Here is a 23,922-nt window from a genome sequence, read left to right as displayed (position 1 = left end):
TCTATTTTACAAAAGTCTATTGGTATGTCTCTGCTTGTTTACTTCATACTTGGAAAATAAGTTCACTTGCCTACCACACATGAGATTGACCCTCAAAATGAAGTGATCAGTAGGAAATTATCACTTTCCTTCCCTCAATGGCCCCCTACTCTTCCATCCCCCCCCCCCCCCCCCCCCCCGCTACATACACAACAAGCACAGAGGCCTTAGCACAGTTTTCTCAAGCAGAGCTTGATGTGTGGAGACCTACAGAGATGACCAAAGGAATTTAGATGGTTTTCTCTGAGATGAGTTTAGTTCCAGCTAATCTTGCCTCCCACCCATCTGAAGCTCGTTTAGTGTTGAGCAGAGAGGTCAGAACAGCGAGAAATGTAATTTCTGGCTGCCTTGTAGATAACTGCTAATGAGTGTGCCTAGTTCATTTGTCCCCCTTACTTGTCTTTTGGGGACAATACGGTATGAAAAGAGGACATGAGGCAGGGCTAAAAGGTAAATAAATCTAGTTATTTTAACAACATAACAAGTTGCACATCCCCCTGTGTGTCCTCACCTTCAACCCAGTCTCTTTGAAAGTTTATACAATTATTCATAAGCATTTTGGACGTCCTCTTTTCAGAATTACTCTTAGAGCCTGAAGCACATTCCTTAAATGTTTAAATATTTGAGGGCAGGTTTGACTTTGGCCACAGTCAGGTATCTTTCACAGCCACAGCCGGGGAATCCCATTTGGATCCCAAAACTATAGTTGCAATTATAAAGTAATGGGATTGACATTTTTACATGTATAATAAAATGTTTCTTAAAATCCAAGATGATTGTGAATGTGGACATGTGAATGTCTAGGTTTTATCAACTGGCATCACTAACATAAATGCTGAGATTCTCTGTGTGATTAATCTGGGAGCTGAATATGCATCAGATGGGTACATGTCAGATCAATTCAGCTATGCAGAGATTTAGTTATGTTTAGGGGTGGGAATCAGCACCCATTGTAGTATAATGTTTTCCTGGTATTCCTAAAGAGTGCCTATGGGGATAATGATAGACATGAAGAAAGGAAAATAGAACACAAAGAAGAAAAGAAGAGAAAATGGAGGGAAAGAAAGAAGACAGAGTTGTGATAAGATGGTGGTGGAAGGGGGTGGATAAAAGGACCGGCAACAATCTTTTGGGTGTTATTCAGTAGCATCACTCTCAGGCGGTCCTTCCATGATTTGGGGAATAGTTTGTGTGATGATTAATTTTATGTGTCAACTTGACTTGGCCATGGGAGGCCAGATGTTTGGTAAAATATTATTCTGGGTGTTTCTGTGAGGGTGTTTTTGCATGAGTTTAACATTTAAATCAATAGACCAAGTAAAGCAGTCTGTTTTACTAATGTGAGTGGGCCTCATCCAATCAATTGCAGGCCTGAATAGAACAAAAAGGCTGACCTTCCCCTGTATAAGAGGGAGTGCCTCCTACCTGACAGCCCGTCAGCTGGGGCGTCAGTTTTTTCCTGCCTTCCGACTCAAACTAGACCATCAGCTCTTCCCGGTTTTGAGCCTGCTGACCTTCAGACTGGAACTTAACGTCATCAGCTCTTCTGGTTCTTAGGCCTTCATATTTGGACTGGAACTACACCATCAGCTCTCCTGGGTCTTCAGCTTGCAGACTGCAGATCTTGGGACTTGTCAGCCTCCATCATTATGTGAGCCAATTCCTTATAATAAAACTTTTTAGATAGAAAGATATGGATACAGATATAGATATAGATAGACAGCCTGTGGGTTCTGTTTCTCTGAAGAACTCCAATACAGTCTGGCTACTTACAATGACCCTGTAGTCTGGATTTTTGCCGACCTTGCCCTTCATAAACTTCTATCACCATATTAATGAATCTTGACAGACGAGAAACTCGAATCTCAGTCAGAAGGGGGTGGGGGGAGTGGGAGCAAAGACCAAGATTGGCGACAGCTCATTGTGGCTGCATTTCTGTCCCCAAGGCTCCCGGGATTAGCACAATCAGCAGGTGGCTGGGGCAGGACATCTGAACCGGAAGAATCCTCTCCTTCCTTACTCTCACCCCCTGTACCTCTATTCTGTTGGGGATCATTACAGATTTTTTAACTCTAACTGTGGAAGCGAATGCAGCTGCTCTTTGTAATTGTTTGTGAAACTGAGTTAAAGGGAGGTTGTTGTGGCACTGCAGGTGCAATCATTAGATGCATCTATGCTATGTAATTAACCTCATTTCCATGTGAATGTCCGTGGTTTATGCGCTGCTTAGAGAACTCACGCTATGATCATTACACTTACAGTCAATCCAATTAGACAAAGGTTCCCACACTTAGAGAGGGATCAGGACAAACCACAAGGGTAGGCCTCTCTCAAGAAGGTCTCTAGTTAAATGTCTCAAAATAAACAACTGTGGCCTAATTAATTGTATGACAGGCCAAAGGAACACACCAAGGAGCTGCTTACGTGTCTGGAGCCCAAGCTAGGGAGCTGCTTAATAGAATCTCCCTTTGTCCACACTTTCAGTGGCTTAGAGGTGTGTACAACTGGGAGAAGGAGGTCTGGGGGCTAGACTCCACCTTCTTTCTTTTCACAAACTCCGGTTGCCCGATAAGATATCCAATGGCTTTATTTTGATTTATTTCACCCCCTTTATGTTCTCAGAACAGTTAGGAAAAAAATCCGTGAGTGCTTCTCAAAGAAAGTTGGTAGAGCTGGCAAGGTTTTCCACAATATTTTAGCAGAGCTACAGCTAGAGGGCGCCATCGAAGGATATTTTCCCTGGATGTCCCAGATTTACTGACTTCCTTTTCTTCCAAAGCTCTCTAATGCCACAGATGGGGCATCTCGTTTTAAATCTTTGTCAAAACATATGTGCTATGCATGTCCATCCTTTCTCCTCAAGTTTTTAGTTTGTTCCTTAAAGGCGGAACACATATCTTAGAAGTCTATAATGTCCCCAGAGATGGTTAGCACCATGCTGGTAACGTCAGGGGAGCCCAATAAATGCTTGAGGGGGAACTGATTAGATGGAAAGAACTACTGTCAGATAATCACAGGAATCTACACAGGCTTTTTATCTCACAGAACACATCAGCAACTGTTTGAACCTCAAAAAGGCATACTGAAAATAAAAGAAGTTAGGAAACAGAGCAAAAAGATAGATAACAACCTACAGCCCTGAAAGAACGAGGCTCGTGCTATTTTTGTGCTAAACTTTGGACCTGGCTACTGAAAGTGTGATTCATGGGCCAGCAGCATCCGTGTTACCTGGAGTGTGTTAGAAATTCAGAATCTCAGGCCCCACCCCAAACCTACAGAGTGAAAATTGAAATTTTACAAAGGCCCTCAGGTGCTTCTCATGCACATTCAGGTTTGAGAAGCACTACCCCAGAGTACTGTCAGCTCAACATTGAGCGACTCCCAGGAGAGCTGCAGGACTGTCCAGGGTTCCTCACAGCTCTCCTGAGCTGTCCATTCTCTTGCCCATCTTCTGTCACCACTCTATACCTTTTCTTTCTTATCTTTTTTTTTTTAAACCTGAGGTCATAGATTACTATTAGAGTAATAGATTTGGTATCTCCTCCTCCTCTCCATTACTTTCCTGCATCTGTACCCTCTTAATTGTATTTCTGAACCAAATTCAGGGGTCACTTCTAGGAAGCATCTCCCAAGTCTTCCAGGCTGGTTTGGTGCCAGTTTTGTTTTTATTGCCTTTATAGTACTTACTAGATACTATCAATATTTATTTACTTCTTGTCTGCCTTCCTCATTAGACTTAGAAAACACAACAATTAGCATGGCATCTGGCATGTAAATGATTGTAGGATGAGTGAAGGAAGGCAGAACGCCCTTTGATTTCCAGCCTGGGATGTTACACATGCCATAGACAAATTAGTATTCTTGGATATTTTGATTGGCCATTACATTTTCTTTCATTCTTTACTATGTTCAAATGTTGACTGCAGGAAAAGAGTTATAAAGTACAGTCTCTGTCCTCAAGGAAACTAAAATCTGATAGGCTCCAAATTCATTATTTTTTAGAGTTTTGGCAGTGTTTCTGTAAGCTAGATGGCTGTAGATTGAATTATTTGTAGAGCTTTTAAAAAACACTGATTCCTGGGGCCACCCCAGTACAATTCAAACAGAATCTCTGTGGGTAAAGTCCAAACACAGGCATTTTTAAAAGCTCTCTAGGTGATTCCAAAGGAGGTCAAGGTGGAAAATCACTCACTGGAAAGATTAGTGGGAATTAAACTATTATAATTAAGCTTGGGCAGTGGTTTCTGATATGCGCATATCTGAGTTTTAGGGGTTCCACGATTTGTGTCTCAGAGCCTGTGGGTTCCATGGGGTAGGCTCGGGCAGAGGCTGAGTTGGGTGTGAACTCCTCACCTCCAGCCTTAACTTGAGCAGTATCACTTTAACTATCTTAGTATAACTAGTCAATTCTATGAAAGATTTCTCTGAAGAAAGGATTTTGCTGCTGTTGAAAAAAGCACTCATGTAGAGAATAGCCAAAGATGATATAATATAAATTAATTTATCACTGCCATTTCTGTCAGTTTCCTTTGTCATTCTTTTGATTCAGGGATGTTAAGTATTCTTTACAGAATAGTTGCCTATCCCAACAGTCAGCTCAACTCAGCCCTTAAAGCTTCTGAAAGGTTTAAATGACTGTTTCTCAATCAGCGATTTGAGGAAAGAGTGTGAAGAATTGAATGAACATCGATGCAAAAATCCTCAATAAAATACTAGCAAATCGCATACAACAATACGTTAAAAAGATTATACACCATGATCAAGTGGGATTTATTCCAGGGATGCAGGGATGGTTTAACATTCGCAAATCAATCAACGTGATACACCACATTAATAAAATGAAGAATAAAAATCACATGATCATCTCAATAGATGCAGAGAAAGCATTTGACAAGATACAGCATCCATTTATGATAAAAACTCTAAATAAAATGGGTATAGAAGGAAAGTACCTCAACATAATAAAGACCATATATGAGAAACCCACAGCTAATATCATCCTCAATGGTGAAAAACTGAAAGCCGTCCCTCTAAGAACAGGAACCAGACAAGGATGCCCACTGTCACCACTCCTATTTACCATAGTACTGGAAGTCCTAGCCAGAGCAATCAGGCAAGAGAAAGAAATAAAAGGGATCCAAATTGGAAAGGAAGAAGTGAAACTGTCACTATTTGCAGATGACATGATTTTATATATAGAAAACCCTAAAGAATCCACCAGAAAACTTTTAGAAGTAATAAACGAATACGGTAAAGTTGCAGGATACAAAATCAACATACAAAAATCAGTTGCATTTCTGTACACTAACAACGAAGTAGCAGAAAGGGAAATTAAGAATACCATCCCATTTACAATTGCAACAAAAAGAATAAAATACCTAGGAATAAACTTAACCAAAGAGGTGAAAGATCTGTACACCGAAAACTATAAAACATTTCTGAAAGAAATTGAAGAAGACACAAAGAAATGGAAAGATATTCCGTGCTCTTGGATTGGAAGAATTAACATAGTTAAGATGTCCATACTTCCCAAAGCTATCTATAGATTCAATGCAATCCCTATCAAAGTTCCAACAACATTTTTCACAGAAATAGAACAAAGAATCCTAAAATTTATATGGAACAACAAAAGACCCCGAATAGCTAAAGGAATCCTGAGAAAAAAGAACAAAGCTGGAGGTATCACACTCCCTGATTTCAAAATATACTACAAAGCTATAGTAACCAAAACAGCATGGTACTGGCACAAAAACAGACACACGGATCAATGGAATAGAATCGAAAGCCCAGAAATAAACCCACACATCTATGGACAGCTAATCTTTGACAAAGGAGCCAAGAACATACAATGGGGAAAAGAAAGTCTCTTCAACAAATGGTGTTGGGAAAACTGGATAGCCATATGCAAAAAAATGAAAGTAGACCCTTACCTTACACCATACAAAAAAATTAACTCCAAATGGATTAAAGACTTGCATGTAAGACCTGAAACTGTGAAACTTCTAGAAGAAAACATAGGCAGTACGCTCTTCGACATGAGTCTTAGCAACATCTTCTGAAACACCACGTCTGACCGGGCAAGAGAAACAATAGAAAAAATAAACAAATGGGACTACATCAAACTAAAAAGCTTCTGCACAGCAAAGGAAACCATCAACAAAACGAAAAGACAACCTAACAATTGGGAGAAGATATTTGCAAACCATACTTCTGATAAGGGCTTAATCTCCAAAATATATAAAGAACTCATGCATCTTACCAACAAAAAAACTACCAACCCAATTAAAAAATGGGCAAAAGACCTGAACAGACATTTCTCCAAAGAAGATATACAGATGGCCAACAGACACATGAAGAGATGTTCAAAACCATTAACTATCAGGGAAATGCAAATCAAAACTACAATGAGATATCACCTGACGCCCGTCAGAATGGCTATGATTGACAAGACAGGAAACAACATGTGTTGGAGAGGATGTGGACAGAAGGGAACTCGCATACACTGCTGGTGGGAGTGCAAACTGGTGCAGCCACTATGGAAAACAGTATGGAGATTCCTCAAAAAATCAAGGATAGAACTACCATATGATCCAGCTATCCCACTGCTGGGTATTTATCCAAAGAACTTGAAAACACCAATTTGCAGAGGTACATGCACCCATGTGTTCATTGCAGCGTTATTCACAATAGCCAAGACTTGGAAGCAACCTAAGTGCCCATCAAGGGACGAATGGATAAAGAAGATGTGGTATATATACACAATGGAATACTACTCAGCCATAAGAAACGATGAAATCCAGCCATTTGTGACATCATGGATGGACATTGAGTGTATAATGCAAAGTGAAATAAGTCAGAGGGAGAAGGTCAAATACCGTATGATTTCCTTCATTAAGTAGTAGATAATAACAACAATAAACAAACACATAGGGACAGAGATTGGATTGGTGGTTACCAGAGGGGAAGGGGGGAGGGAGGAGGGTGAAAGGGATAATTCGGTACGTGTGTGGTGATGGGTTGTAATTAGTATTTTGGTGGTGAACATGATGTAATCTATGCAGAAATAGAAGTACAATGATGAACACCTGAAATTTTTACAATGTTATAAACCAATGTTACTGCAATAAACAAAAAATTAAAAAAAAAAAATAATAAAATAAATGACTGTTTCTCAATCAGCGATTTGAGGAAAGAGTGTGAAGAATTGAATGAGTTGATGCTAAACCAAAAAAATGGTTTAGTATAAAAACAGTGAATTAAAAATCAAATAATTATTTAATAAATAAATAAAAGGTAATTATTAAGCTATTTTATTTTTATTTTTTTCTGTCAACAGTAGTTATTAAGCACCCATTATGTATAAAATACTAAACTGGCTTTAAGCAGTATATAGTCTTATTGTATAATATTACGTAACTGAAATTATATATATATATAATATATGTATGATTTATATATATATATCATATATGTGCACAATCAAAGAACAATTTGCTAGAAATGAGCCTCTACCCTACTGAAAGGAAGTATTTCCAAGAATCATGCTGATTGTCCACATTTCTTTAAGGTACTTTTTTAAAGAATATTTCTGAGATATCTGAAGCAAATATGGCAGAAAGATTAACATTTTTAAAATCTTGGTAATCTGTAAAATGTGATTGTTGCATGATTTTCTAAATAGTTAAAATATTACAATAAGTAAAAATAACAAAAGGAGAGAAAACAAAGAAAAACAATCAAGAAATATTTATATCTGCATAATATTGTTGGAGAAAACATTAAAATCGGACCAGCTATGTTTATCCATCTAACATGACGACTGTCAGTTTCTGGCTGACTGAAAGTCTGTAACCTGCCATTGAACCTCTCTAGTCGTTCTGTCTGTGGCAATATTTTTCTGTAGGACAAGCCAAGGCAAGTCTAGAGGGATTCCTGTAGAAGAGTTTAGGACTGACTGTAATTTAGGGAAGTCTGAACTCCTAAGAAGGCACCATAGTACATATTCCTTAGGAACAAGAGGCGTGGAGTAGGGTGGGTACTCTCTGTTTCCCCCTCCCTATTAACTTGCTGTCCTGCTCCTCCCTACTTTATGCCCTAGAAGGCAACCCTTATAATGAACTTCAACAACTGGAAAAATATTGAGTCAGAAACTCAAGTATCCTATTAAATTTGACATTTCTTATTAGGGGAAGGTTTCCCCATCGAGGCTCAAAAATATTTTGCAGCAATGCCTATAACTTGGGACTTAAGCCATGGATAGTGTGAGGTCCAATTACTGAGAGTACTAATTACCTTCATAAAATAGTTGGGAGTGGGGGGTAGAAAAAAACCTAAGGGCAGGTATAATTTAGTTTCTTTCCATTGGCCCACATAAGGCCCAACCTGGGAAAATATCATCTAGGCATCAGGTCTCAGTTGGTTTTAATATTTCTTTCCTGGTCTGTAATTGTTAATTTGCTTAAGTAAAAACAATATTTGATCTCCCAGGTGCCAACCCAAGTAAGCCATTGCTTTGCTTGGAGTGGTTGAAAAAATACAATTACATTACATTCATGAACATTTCTTGAAAGAATGCAATTAACATTCGGAAAATGATTTGCTGCTGGATAATCTCAGTCTCTTAGTTCTAGAAAAAAATATAAATAATAAGCCATACATGTCTTAAAGCCTAGAACTGTATCACGTAGAGACCTGGTCTTGATACCAAAAAAAATATATATATATATATATACATACATATGCCTTTTGTAACTGAAAAACCCTAATACTTCCTATTGGAATGAGCTGTGAATATATGGGGTCTACTTGTCCACTTGGCCCAAAGAAACATCCACTCTTTTAGGAGACAAATTCCTCAAACAACTGCCGCTCCAATTAGTGTTCATATGGTAGAAGGTATTGTATCCTCTTTAGCAAATGTCCCTATAAGTCTGCATTTCCTAAGTTGCATCAATTCATATGATAATTTGATCTGAAGTAAGGTTGAGCAATAGCACTAGTAATAGTTCCTGGGTAATAAAGCCATTTTGGAATTGGCATTCATGGAGAGGAAGCCAATATTTTAAAATAAGAATGTTTAAACAAATTTACTGATTCTATTTTTAGACTAATGTATTTATGTCTGTATTAAAACTCTGCATCTCTCATTATGAAATAAATTGGATATGAATTATGTGTACTGAAAATCTTTGAAAGCAATTAATTAGGAGAAAACAGATACTTCGTTTGAGGAATGGCTACATGAACATATATATTTTTTCTTCGTAACCACAGCCATGTTATCTCATTGCTGATTAATCTCTCTATGTCAAAGTTTGTCTAGTCTGTTCCTATATTTGTATTAATGGGTAAAAATATATGCTATTTATAAACAAGCAAAACTAACTTCAATTTTTATGAGTAGGAAGAGGAAAAGTGATAAATTTCTAATTCCTTTGAATTTCTTCATTATCTTCAGCCAGACAATGAGAGCCAGCCTTCCACAGCAAATGCAAATTCTGAATCAAATCAGAATAATTTACTGTATTAAGTCACTCTATTCGAAGTACGTTTCATCTTTGGCAAATCTGACACAACTGTTCAAAGCACAGGAGCCAATTTCTTAGCAAAGTATACTTACAGCATTATTTAAACAAGGCTCTACATAGAGGGGGACAAGCAAATAAGAAGAGAAAACCTCATCACCTATAGTCTGCATTGCAGTCCAGCCACATATCTTCCTATACGTGATCATGTGTTTTTGTGATTATGTGAATATTCACATTTGACCATAGGACTGAAAGTCTAGATGAGAATTGAAAAATTAACACACAATCAAACAGTACCTGATAAACGCACTCATCTAGATATTTACTGACATCAAAGTAGGGTGAGGAGCCTTGCATTTATCTTCCTGAAATCTCTAAGAAAGACTTGGGCAAAATATTTTAAGGATTTTAGTAAAAAGCATGTTTCAATGATTTTTCAAATTTATTTATTATTTATTTATTTAGTTAGTTAGTTATTTTTTTGGTGAGGAAGCTTGGTCCTGAGCTAACATCTGTTGCCAGTCTTCCTGTTTTTGCTTGAGGAAGATTGTGTCCCTGAGCTAACATCTGTGCCAGTCTTCCTCCATTTTTTGTATGTGGGTCCCCGCCACAGGATGGCTTGATGAGCGGTGCATAAGTCCGCACCCAGGATCCAAACCCACGAACCCTGGGCTGCCAAAGTAGAGCACACGAACTTAACCACTATGTCACCAGACCAGCCCCCAAATTTATTTTTGACGAAGGATTTTGAAGCTAATTCCAGTCATCATATCATTTTACTTGTAAATACTTCAGTATTGTACACATGTTTTTCAGAGCATTTAGTACCATGGCAAATGCTTATGATATAATAATACTTATACTAATACCTATGAAACATTGACAGCTAGAAGTTGGGAAAATTTGCTATTTGAATGTTACCAGAAATATCAGGTTTGTTTGCGGGGGATGACCAATCTTTGTAATGTAAAAAAGGTACATACTTGCACTTCCTATTAAACAGACATCTCCAGGTGAGAAACACAAATCTAGTATTTTCATATTTGTAAACTTTTGTTGCTAATTTTGACTATGTCTCTCTTGTTCCCAAGAAGCATTATTAAGAATAGCCCAGTATTGTTTACATGAACTATCGAAGTAGCCAATTACTTTACTTTTGAACTATCTCCAACAACATATTATGAATTCATTCATGTAACATTTTTGAGTACTTTTGATGCATAAAACTGTATTAGGATCTAAGGAGGCAAAATAAACAAAATATTGTTCCTAATATAAGGACTTCATACTGTAGTTGTTATCAGAAGCATAAAAGGAAATTATTATTACACTATAGGCTTCGTTCAGTTGTATTAATCGTTATGGAAACAAGGTGGTAACACACAAGACAAGATTATTGACTCTGCCTCAAGAGGGATTGACTCTTCCTGGAGAGGGGAGTCCAGAAAAATCTTTCCAGAGAGGTGTCATAGTTGATTTCACATATACAACGCAGCACCTTTCATATAGTTCAGGGGTACCAAGTAGTTGTTGAATTGCTTTTTTCCTAGAATAATATAAAATGTATAAATGCATGTTATAACCAAGTCCATATGCAAGATTTGCCTGATTCAACATTTTAAAAACATATTTTAGGATCAATAGCTTTGCAGATGGTTCAGTGGGGTTCTCTCAGCATACATGATTTTAAATAAGAATATAGTCAGATTTTATTGTTAAAAGTGTATTGGCTTTGGGGTTACAAGACTGGCAGACTGAAGATAGAAACTTAAGACAGCGTTTTGTAAGTCCGACCAAAGGACACGCGATTATTTTGTCAATGAAATACTCTCTGTTGATTAATCCTAAACTCTAGATGTGGGGCATTAGACATCCTCATTTTGATGTCCCGGGGTCATCCTGATAAGCTTATTTTTCTCTGCACGAGGTTCGCAGCAGTGCTATTATATCTCCAGAAGAAAGAGCAACAGCTGAACCTCATCATAACTCTGTTTTGTGTGCCGATCCTTGCATTAGTGACATGACATTTATTTGCTCGGTTAGCTTTTACCTGCAAGGTTAACAAGGTCAGTCCGTGTCAAAAGGAATTATTTTCATTTGAGATTTATTTCCCTATGGATAGCTTTAAGATATTCAAGTTACTAATGAGGGCATTGAAGTTAGGGCTTACGTATATTATTAAGAGAAACATTACCTGGAGAATAGATATGATACATATTTTAGCCACATCAAATCCCTTTTAGGAAGGCAGGAAGCATAAGTGTATGAATGTGTGTGTGTGTGTGTGTGTGTGTGTGTGTGTGAGAGAGAACACACACATGTATGTATTCATGAACACAAAACCAAAGACCTATACTATATTTTTTGATTTGTTGATCTCTCTCTAAGACAGAGAATTCTGTTGGTTTTATCCTATTCTAGCACTGACTTCAATCTGTCCAAAATTGTGAGATAATTTTCTTATTTCATTCTGTCTTCTGGGTTTGATCTAAATAGGTCTGTCTACCTCCCTAGACTATGCAATCCTAAGAGACAAAAATGTCACTTTGTAATATTAAATCTGTTATTATATCACATCACATTCTTATTCTCTGTCCCTCACAGAGTCTTAACTTGCATACTGTAAACACTGAAACTTTAAACATTGTTAAGTAGTGCTTCTCAAACTTTACCTGCTCATGGATTAGATTACCTGGAAATCTTGATACTATGCAGATTTTGACTCAGTAGACCTGGGGTGGGGCTCGTTCCTAACAAGCACACAGTTCATGTTGATGTTGCTCATCAATGGATCACATTGTCAGTAGCAACAGTCTACAGTGTACCCCTCTCTGGTTCCCCAATTAGCTTAGATCAATTTCCAGTGTGAAAATGAAATCAGTCACAAAAAGAAGTGTCATGGTTTGGGGTAAGGTTTGGATTTATTAAGTTCAGGTGTTAATATGACGTAAAAATAATTACATCAAGATTCACATATGAATATTAGTGTTGTTCCCTTCAAAACAATTACCAACTATTTTTCCAGTGTGCAGACTCTGCCTTTGGAATCATCTGCAAAAACTCAAAGATGAGGATGGACTCATTAATTCACTCATATTATAATTCAATGAATAGTTACTAAGTACCTAAAAAATCCTAGGTACTGTGCTAGACTTTTAGGGACACACTGGATATGGGAAAATCGCTGCCCTTAAGTACTCAAGGAGGCCAAAGAGGAGGCAAGTAGTAAACAAATAATTATATTTCAAAATAATAAATAAAAATGTGTGTGCTTTGAGTGGCTATGTTTTCTTAAACCAAACAAAAGCCATTTGGACTTCAAATTGGTATCAAGCCTGGTAATGCAGTTTCCGATTGAAAATAAATGTGGCTATCAAGTAATGAAACTTTTTCTTGAATGTCTTGTAGCTTGATTCAGCATGCACTTAGAGTCGTGTTAGGAATGGCAATTTTGGAATATGTGTATAGAGCCCCAAAATAACTTCTTTGAAGAAATCTGTACCCAAGTAGCAGCATGAATGTGGCGGAATTAACTCCATTACTTCTTATATAAATATATTTATCTCACAAGCTATGGATTTTGATGTGTATGTGTCTGTACACACACACACACAATGCCCTGTACCAAATTTAATAATATTTAATAGTTCATTCAGTGTATTACTGGTTTGTGCAAATAAAAGTCTAAATTTCATGAATTCTTAACCCACACCTCATATATAGCTTAAAGGTGGGCGACCATATAATTTACTCTAAACTGAGACCTTTTGAGAGTAAAGGTAGCACCATTTATAGTTACACCAGGATAACAGGCATAAACGGAGACTATTCTGGGGAAACCAGGAGCTCAGATCCTCTAACAAAGGCCAAAAAATACTAAATAAAAATATTCTTTCATCTGGTTTTTCAGTCTTTCAGAATTAAGTTCTTACAACGTTATATTTTTTCTGAGTGTATTTGATAAACTTCTGTCTACATTTCAGAAAATGATGCTGGTGGGGGTAATTCGGGAACTTACTATTTTCTCCTGGCATCAGTCCTAAGGAATGGATTTTGTCACAAACTGGGGGCACTGGGGCTTTCTATGGACAAAACTGCTTTTTTGGAAATAACAGAAAAGCTTGATGGTGGAAAAAAATCTCCTGCAGTTAGTAATTTTTCTTTTAATTTAGCAGTCATTCTTCAGAATATGAGTACTGGCTACTACGTGACTTAAACGTTTTTAGGGTAAAATCTATATAGTTTTTAAATGTTGGAGGATGCTTCTTAAGGCTACCTCTATATGTTTGATGGTTTAAGCAACCTATCTGGAAGACTCATTTGATCAGTGGTTATATTTTTTATGTTTATGTGTGAAATGTTTTATGAATGCAGGGCATTATTTTATAATTTACAGCAGTATTTGGCCAGACATTCTTGAAAAGTGGTGGAGTCCAGATTGTACAGCTCTTTCATTAATCTTGAAAAAATTATATTAAAATACATTGAAAGAAAGCAGAAAAAGAATAACTCACTTAGGCTTAATAGCTTATTTCTATGGGTATAGAAAGAAAAAACAATGTTGAGGTCAGTTTTCCCTAGACCCTGAATATACAACAGAATAACACCTATATTTTCAATTCAAATTCAAATTTCAATTGAAAAGTTGTTTTGCTTTTAGCTCTAACTGGCTTTACCTTTCACAACCTTCTAGTTGATACTAATTTTTCATAAAATTAAATTTCGCCACCTATTTGAATTTTCTGTTTGTCTCTCTGCTGTAATGGAACTATGACACTTTCACAGGTTATTTTTCACTTTTAGTTTTGAAAAAGTGCCACCCTGATGTAGTTCCTCTGTTTAAAACAAAATAGATTAAATAAACGGTTGGATAAAATTACCAGCACATCAAAAAGACTCTACTGATTGATTTAACCGTTTATTTCTAATCGAAAATTTTTAGTTCAATCTCTTCTAATATTATAATAATTATTTTTATTTTCAAATGCAAATAGTCTGATTTTGGGGTCTCTGTTATCCTATTATGTTTTTTTATTCTTTTATCCTTCAGATCTTCATCTGTTCTTAGGAAATATAATTTCCTTTAACAAATGCAGGTGGTCAATTTCTTTGTCTTATTTTTTACTAAAATTTTACTCTTCTTTCAACTTTCGTCATCTTCAAAATTCTTTACAGTTGTTTTTTAACAACATATTTGTATACAGTATATAATACATTTGTACTTGGCACATATAGGAAAATCACCCAATCTCTCTGTGTGGTGGGTAATTATATGTATAGATAATTCAGAACCTGTAGCTCACAGACTATGGTTTTAAAATTAGTTGAACATAAGAAAACTTGAAATCTGTGATTAAAACCATAATTTTTTTTGAATTAAGAGAATAAAAAAAAATAACATTTTGGAGTGGCCTATATCTGTGACCTTAAGTTATGTAGGATTTGGATAGAAAGATATTTGTTCATCAGTGGACTACATTATTTTGTCATCAGTAGACTATAAGTATTATAAATTCTCTGAAGTATTAACTTTACATTGTCTGATCCTTTGGACTCATATTCAATATCAGATATGTATTTAAATTTTAGTGAGATGACGCAATGGATTTTCGCAATTTTTCTGCTTTTTTGCCCTTTGTAGAGAAAATTATACTGTATAAGAAGATGATGAAAATGTATTTATCTAAGAGATCCTTAGGCACTTGAACTAGAAAGTTTTTTTTTTTAACATAAAATGTTAAAAACTACTATTTTTAATGCGTAGATAAAGAAACAGCTCTTAGTATTTGACTTGTTATTGAGATTTGCCCAGAAACTCCTGGGAGAAAAGACACTACGTCAGACAGTAAAAGTTAAACTTATTTATATTTGTTTATTATGTCATCTCAATCATCCCAGAGTCAATGCTAGATGATTCCTCATTGTCTATTCTTGAAAGTTGACCAGTTTTCTGTGGTTTGACCATTTACCTTGGAATATGATTCTTTGGTTAACAAGGATTCTATTTTGAAAAAGATAGTCTCCCTCTTGAAACCTCCACATGCAGCCAGTTGAATAGACATCGTGTTTTTCTGGTCTCTGCGGAGATAAACCACAATAAAACCCCCACTTGACCAACATAGGACAAACCCTAAAGAAGGCAAGATTTGTTTTCATTACCATCCCTCCCATTCTGACATTGATTCTCCAACATCACACCCCTGTTTAGCAGCCTAATACTCTTGGAAAAAGTATTATTCACAATTTCTCAATCATTGAAACTATTCTTATCTCTTTTTTTCTACTTTCGAATACCCGTTATCCCAATGTTCTTTCCTCAGAGGACTATCTGTGAGGATGGCAATTTGCTAAGTGATTTTCGGTTCTATCTATGTCCATGGTCTAAATCACTTATAAGATATTTTAGGTTGTGGTTTGATCTTGACCATGCAGTTCGAAAATATAGCCTATTTGTCTCATGCTAGGTCTCCCCCAGTGTCACAGTGATGTTCAGAAGACTTCCTTATAAAACTCTTTATAGTCTTTGAATATAGATGAGAAATTCATTGTCATTTTATTATGATTATTTTACTACTCTCTATGGCAGCTAACTCCATGTATAATCTCTTTCCTCATCGTTAATGCAATATGTGGAGTCTAAATTAAGGAATCCATTCAGTTAGATAATAGAGATACCAAATTGCATAACGAATTTTTTATGTTGCCAGAAAATGTTGGACTAATTTTTCCGACTATAATACTCATGTCAATAAATGTATATTTTACACATCTTTTAAAAGCTATCTTTTATCCAAAGAACTTTGTGAGCACAGATTACTTTTACTGACACGTTGAAGCCAAATTCATTCATTTTACAGGTGAGTGGTATATGCCTTTATAAAAATTAATTTCTGAAGATAAAATAAAATACACAGGAAATTCATGTGTCAAATTATAATTGTAGAGTCACCATTTAATCAAACACTTACTATATGTTATGCATTGTCATATGTGTTTTCTATACATAATCTTAAATCAACTTTAAACTGTATATGTAATCACCACCATCTTATAAAGAAGGAAACCAAGAAAGAGAGGTTAATGAACACACAATTAATAAATAGAAGTAATAAATAGAAGTAATTTTCAAATCCTGGTTTCTCTGAATCCAAACGTCATGGTTAGCCAATCTGGGTCATTGTTAAAATATTTTTTTTACATATTACTTTCGCATTATACATATCTTATGTTGTGCAAAATAAGACTGCTTCTCATTTTGATCTTTTACCTTTATTTTTCCCTTTTACTCAAGTCTTACTCTTTTATTCTTCATCTCCTATTTCTTTCCTCTTTACCTATGGCTTACAGTTATTGAAAGCATGCAGTAGCAATCACAAGTACCACTGAGCTTATGATTGGTACTTATGGCTAAGTACATTGATAAAATTTACACTAAATTAACCACATCTCATTGCTGCTATTTTTTCCAATGCATAAAAAAATAGGGCCCAAATCTATTGTATTCATGAAACCCAATTCTAGTCACACCTTCCCCTAGACTATGTGGTGATTCTTTGATTTAAACACACACACACAGACACACAAACACACCCATGCACACCTTGGTAAAGAAACTGGTCTGAGTCCTGTGAAATTGGAACTTCCTTTGGGGCTTCCCCATTTACCTGGGGAAGGGGAATAAAAGAAGAGGTAGGAGGATATTAACCCTGTTGAATACTGTTCAAACACTAATAGTCTTTTACACTCACTATTGTTGGTCAAATAGAGCAGAGAGGAGCTGGTTGACCTTAGCTTTGATTATAAAGGCAGAACATGTCTCAAAGGCTGAAAGGGAAAAATGGTACCAGGAGGTTTCTAACCTAAGTCAGCACTCTGGATGCTTTAAGTAGATCTTCTCAATTTTTAATTTGCATGCAAATCACCTTGGGATCTTATTTAAATGCAGATTTTGACAGAGGAGGTCTGGGGTGGCACCTGAGACTCTGCATTTCTAACAAGCTCTCAGGAAATGTGGATGCTATTGGGCAATTGAGCCAACCCTCTTCCTCACAAATTTATTCTGATTCTGCTACCCTCAGCACATGTGTCTTTAGCTTGCACTAGCCAATAGCAATGTGCTAGTGTTTGGGGATTCAAAGATAATAACATATGGTCATTGCCATTAGGTCTTCAAGTCAGGATGAAGCTTTGTGCATACACCCAAATTTTATCCGTTGATCTAGAAGAAGACATTGTCCCTGTATGTCTTCTCAAGCTGAACACTGTGCATCTTAGACTCAAGACTCAGCATTTGCTTGTTCAAAAGTGATAACATATTTTGTTACCATTTTTTAAGTGTTTTCTGGGTTCTGGTTCTCTCCTCCCTGGACCAGTTAGATGCCAACATTCCCTCCAAAAAGGGCTGTATCGTTGACAAGTTATTCAAGATTGGACTAACAAGAATATTTAACAGAAAAAATTTAGTTGTTATGGTGATCACAGACATCAACAGGTAGTTACTGAATAGAAAGCCTCCTGCAAGGAAAAAGACTTTGCTCTGGGAGTTATGGATATAAAACACCAGTACCTACATCTTAGTAAATGACAGAATGCCTGTGATGGTTAATTCTATGTGTCAATTTGACTAGGCTATAGTGCCCAGTTGTTTGGTCAAACAGTAGTCTAGATGTTGCCGGGAAGGTATTTTATAGATGTGATTAACATTTACAGTCAGTTGACTTTAAGTAAAGGAGATTACCCTTGAGAATGTGGGTGGGCCTCATCCAATCAGTTAAAAAACTTAAGAGCAAAAACTGAGGTTTCCCAAAGAAGAAGGAATTTTTCCTTGAGACTGCAACATAGAAATCCTGCCTGAGTTTCCACCCTGCTGGGATGCCCTGCAGATTTCAGACTTGCCAGCCTCTGCAATTGTGTGAACTCCTTAAAAATAAATCTCAATCTGTGTGTGTGTGTGTGTGTGTGCATGTGTATATATGTGTGTATATATACATGTGTGTATATATATCCTATTGGTTCTATTTCTTGAGAGACCCCTGACTAATATAGTGCCCACTCCTTTTACTTCTTAGGCTTCTCCCTTAATTCTAATGTGTGACTGGTTTCCTTAAAGTAAGTTGATTGAAATAATAACCTTAAGTTCACTAAGGAATGTATGTTGCATCATTCTGCAAGTATGGTACCTATTTCTCTGCATGGATGATTATTGATCCCCAAAACCCCCAAAGAGGTATAAATCTTTAGGGGACATTCAGTAATTTGGGGAATGAGGTGCATGCAATGAGAAAAGATAAAATAATATAAGAAATTAGATAGTCACACGTTAAAGTATATAACCAAGTGTATAGTATCAATTATAAGTGCTATAACTGTTTAATTAGGGGAGGAGAAATTTAGTGCACAATAGATAGGGGGATTGACTTGAGTCATAGAATTGGAATGATTGGAGTTTAGAGACGTAGGAGATTGTAGAGATTAGGATATTTAAAGCATAGGTAATGATATGAGTCAACAAATAGAGGTAAAATGAGATATTATTGATATAAAGGGAATCCAGACTTATCAGACAATCATGCCCTTCTTTCCTCAGGCAATATGGACCTAGATCTTGAGTTTCTGTTACCTGTACAGAGATACTCCTCCACGACTATGCAGAGAAAATATTTCATGATGGTTTGGCCTTCCAAGGGAATGTGATTTTAACATTTCACATGAAGGTCAAGATTCAGCCGTTTTTTTCATGGTAACCCAGCACAGAATGATGTGATGGAAATTAACACTTTAAAATATATGTGTATGTGTGTGTGTGTGTATATATATAAAACACAGCCGCAACTGGACTTTTTAAAACCTCTGCTTCCTGCATCTTATGACTAAGTGTGGTTAATTAAGCCAAGATCACTTTTTCCACTCCACCCATACTTCGTAAAAACCTGTTGTAATTTTTCTTGATTTATTTGCTCTTTTGTATTTTTCTTTTGCAATTTGCTAAAACAATAATGATTTCAAATGAAAAGACTTTCATATCAATAGGTGACCTGATGATTTACTGATCCTTTTAACACTGTGAAAAGAGAAATGCATTACATGCTAGGGGGGAAAGAAAACGAAAAAGGAGGGCTCCTAACAGTGGTGGTCTATATTTATAGCTTTGAGCCTTGGCTCCATAAGAGGTTATGGGGTAAATGATACTCATTTGTAAGTATAAGCCATATTCACCAAGAAAAATGGGAAATTGATTTGTAGAATCCATTAAGATATGGGCATGAATAATAACATATGGGCATGAATAATAACCTGAGAGCTAGCAGGGTGGGACTTTAAAAGGTATCTGAGTTTTAAAATGCATCATACTTTGCAGTTTCAAAAGTATATGTTCTGAATGGTGAAATGCATGCCCAAATCTGGCCCATGAAATAAAGCATTCAAACCAGAAGCCTTATTTACTTTGGCTTAGTCTTGGCCTTTTTCTTTTATCTATCAATGACTCAATCAATTAGCATTTTTAGAGAGTCTACTATGGGCCCAAGATGGTGATGAAGAATATGGAAGTAGGAAGGAATATATGCATGTTAAAACTAACAAAAACCTTTGGGATTCAGTCCATTTCTTTCAGGGTCAACCCTTCTCTTTCCACTTGCTTCCCCAAACATCTAACTAAATAACTACTTCTTCCCTAGGGTTGCCAGATTTAACAAATACAAATGCAGGACACCTGTATTTACCTGGCAACTCAACCATCCATGTAATCCTCATCATCAACACTTTCCACTGCTTTCTACTCTAGAATAGATTGCTATAAAATATTAGCATACATCCTGATAACTCTTAAGAATAAAGACATCTCCTAATTATTATATACATTATGTGGATTTGGAGTTAAAGTAGGAGCTTATTCAATAATTTTAATGGGAAAGGTCAGGAAAATGGAGAGCACTTACTCTTTTTACCTTCCTTCTTTAAACTAACAAGATCTTTGCTTTAATGCTTAATGAGAGTAAGGAGAGATTGTAGGCAGTGTGCTAGCATAGCCTTTTGGGGAACATTCAAGCTTCTCCAAACCAAATCCATTCCTTGCCATATACCACCATGTCGCCTACACAGAAGTCAGCGCTTTGAGAGATTAATTGATACCCAATTGTAAAAAAAGTGCTGGCGTCTTTTCCCGTTTCCCATTTTTCATGGCAAATAATGTTCTGCCCGGCTCCCTGGCACCCTGGCCCATGTATGGTTACAATCCCAGACTGTGGCAAAAGCAACTGCTATTTGTTACAGAAAATCTCAGAGCTCTTAGAATATTGGTTGTTTGGGGCTATGAGTTAGTCTTAACCTAGATTTTCAGAACTTTGTATTTCTGTAAAGACAAAATCATATTTTTGGGGAATGAGCATATAATTTTTATTATCTCACAACTTCCATCTCTCTCTCTCTCCTGCACCTTTGTTCTCTCCTCCACTCCTGCTTCTGAAAGTGCTGGCTAGCTAGGGCCTGCTTAGAAAGTGAAAATATTCCCTCACGTGGGTATGACCACCAAAGCTGTGGGAAACCTCAGCTGCCAGCCCAATACCAAGGCCAGGGAAGTCTAGAGTTTCGCTGAAGTCTGCAAACCTTTGAGTACATGTAGGCCAAGCCATGATTTCAGATGGAAATCCTGTGATATCTGGTCATTTGTGCCCCAAAAGCGTGCAAAGCCCAGAAACATGGTTGATGTTTAGCTTTGCATTGGACTTGGAGGGGTGTGTAGAGAATGATCTGGAAGCATAGTGGTGATGGGGAATTTCAGGAGAGTGGGAGACCCCAGCAGTGGCTTACCAAACCATTCTAGCTAAAACAATATTTGCCATCTGCTTCCTAATAGCATGGCCATTTATGTTTTAGATTGTTTTCGCCTCCTGGACAGGACCCTCATCTCCTGGAATCAGTATCTTCTTGTCTCTTCAATAGCACAGAATTAGCTTTGGAGAATGACAATTTCCAAGAGAATGTCATGCTGATTTAGCAATACCAAAGTTCTTTGCGTAATGTTTCTGGCTACATGAACATGTGGAGACTAATGTACTGGCCAAAGTTATGTTTAGAGAAAAAAAAATAACCCCACTGTGCCTCTAAGTTGCTGAGAATTTAATGGACCACCTCTGCCATCACTCAATAATCAGAGTTGATTTAGTATCCTTTGATAATGATATTAAGACAATTATCTTAAGCACTAATGAGTATTTGAATCTGGAGTCCGTATTCTAGAAATGAGTTTAGGCAATTTTCTCAGTTGCTTAATGCTCCACTCAATACTAGGCAACTCCCAATAAGTGATGTCAGGGCTCCAAAGTAAAGACTTTATTTCAAGCTCAGAAACGCCTTTAGGGTTTCTAGGTCTGGATAATCAGAGGGGTAGTTGACAGTGTGAGCACCAATGAGGACCACTGTTTTCTGTTTTACTCATGACTTCTGAGTCGGAACAGTAAGCAAAAGTTTATAACCATTTACTCTTGTTAGGGAGACACCTCCTTCCATGAAGACCAGGATAACAGCCCTGTATACACTATTCCAAGGGAAAATGAAATTTCCTAAATAAGTAGAGCAATTTTTTTTGTTTGTTTGTTTCTTTCTTGAAACACAGCTTGTAAATACTTGCAAAACTAGCTTGAATATTTTGAAGGTGAGGTATCTGGATTCCAAATATCCCAAATCATAAGGCTGAAAACCTTCATTATAGACTATTTTGGTTAATTTGGGGCATTGTCCCTGATGATTTCCTATGTTAGAGATTTAAGAAATACAAAGACTAAGGGGATAGGACTGTTATTGTAAGAGATGGTGGTTGTGATGGGATCCCAGGCCGGGGTGTGGTTTTTCAAGTACTACCTCCAGACAGCAGTAAGGTGCCAGGCTGAAACTAGCATTAGGATTGGCACAGTAGTATAAACAAAGCAGACTACTTCAGTGTTTGTGTTTTCAATGACTCTTGGCTACTTTCCTTCTTCTTCTCCTTCCCTTCCTTCTCAACCCACCAGATTCCTGACTTCCCCATCAGAAAGGCCTTCTAATTCTTCCTGATAGAGACAAGAACCTTGTTGGTGGACAGAGACATGAAAAACAATAACAGCAACAACAACACATAACTGGAGAAAGAAAGCAAATGTCTCTTGTGTGACTGCCATGTTACAGATTTTTACCTACTTTACATATGTAAATTCATGCAATCTTCCTAAAAACACGAGAGACAGGCATTCTAGCTGAAACTTAGCAAAGTTAGTTGACTAGCCCAAGTCACATAGTGGCTAAAACAGCAGGATTGGGTTTGAAATCCAGGTTTGTTTACTAAGCCTATCTACCCTTCTACAGAATTATACCTAAGTGTAATGAAAATGGTATTTCACAAATTCTAACTTAGAGAGATAGATGTACATTTTTCATAAACCCCAATTCATTGCTTCATTATCCCATCTCTTTCGAAAAGAAATAATTTTGGAGTTCCTAGAGAGACAAGATGCAAAGGACTTTGATACTGTCTTTTTTCGTGTCCTGAAAATAAACTCTCCTTGCAGGGTGGGGGAAGGGAAGGGTGAAAGTTCATATTAATGATAAGCCATACACTTTCCTATACTAAGGATGATAATGATGATAATCATATGATGATAATCATAAAGACCAATAGTGCAGTGATCACTATGTGTCAGTCATTATGCTATATTCTCTACATGCATTGTCTCATTTAATCCTTACAACAACTCTGGGGTACCTACTATTAATTAAAAGAGATCAATTAATTTATCCATGGGCACAGCGGCATGGATTTTGAGTCTGTGTTTTCACCCTTCACCACTATGTGCTAGATTATGCTCTTTACATTTGAATAATGCTAATAAAATACTGCATAATTTATCAATGGCATGTGACTTTAGAGAGATCTCTATAAATACTTGATAATTTCTGTATATTGTGGTACTACAATCACAATTGGCAAAGGCAATCATATGCCTTGGCGTTAAGGGATGCTAGGTCTTACGTAAGAAAATGTGGGTTAAAGGAAAATCAGCTATTGGAATTAGAATGAATTGACTCATCTTAGCCTATCTTTTTGGCTGCCCTTTTATTAAATTTTATATATAGTGAGGGCAGGCTGAGTACAGCCATGTGTTGTTTAATGATGGAGTTACATTCTGAGAAATGCATTGTTAGGTGATGCCGTCGTTGTGGGAACATCACAGAGTGTTACACAAACCTAGATGGTATAGCAAACTACACATCTAGGCTATATGGTACTAATCTTATGGGACTACTGTTGTACATGCGGTCCGTCATTGACTGAAATGTTGTTATGTGACACTTGACTGTGGTTTTTTTGTTTGTTTTTTGCTTT

The sequence above is a fragment of the Diceros bicornis genome, chromosome 18 (genome assembly GCF_020826845.1).
Source record: "Diceros bicornis minor isolate mBicDic1 chromosome 18, mDicBic1.mat.cur, whole genome shotgun sequence".
Classification (NCBI taxonomy): Eukaryota; Metazoa; Chordata; class Mammalia; order Perissodactyla; family Rhinocerotidae; genus Diceros; species Diceros bicornis.
This window is presented reverse-complemented; position numbering follows the sequence as displayed.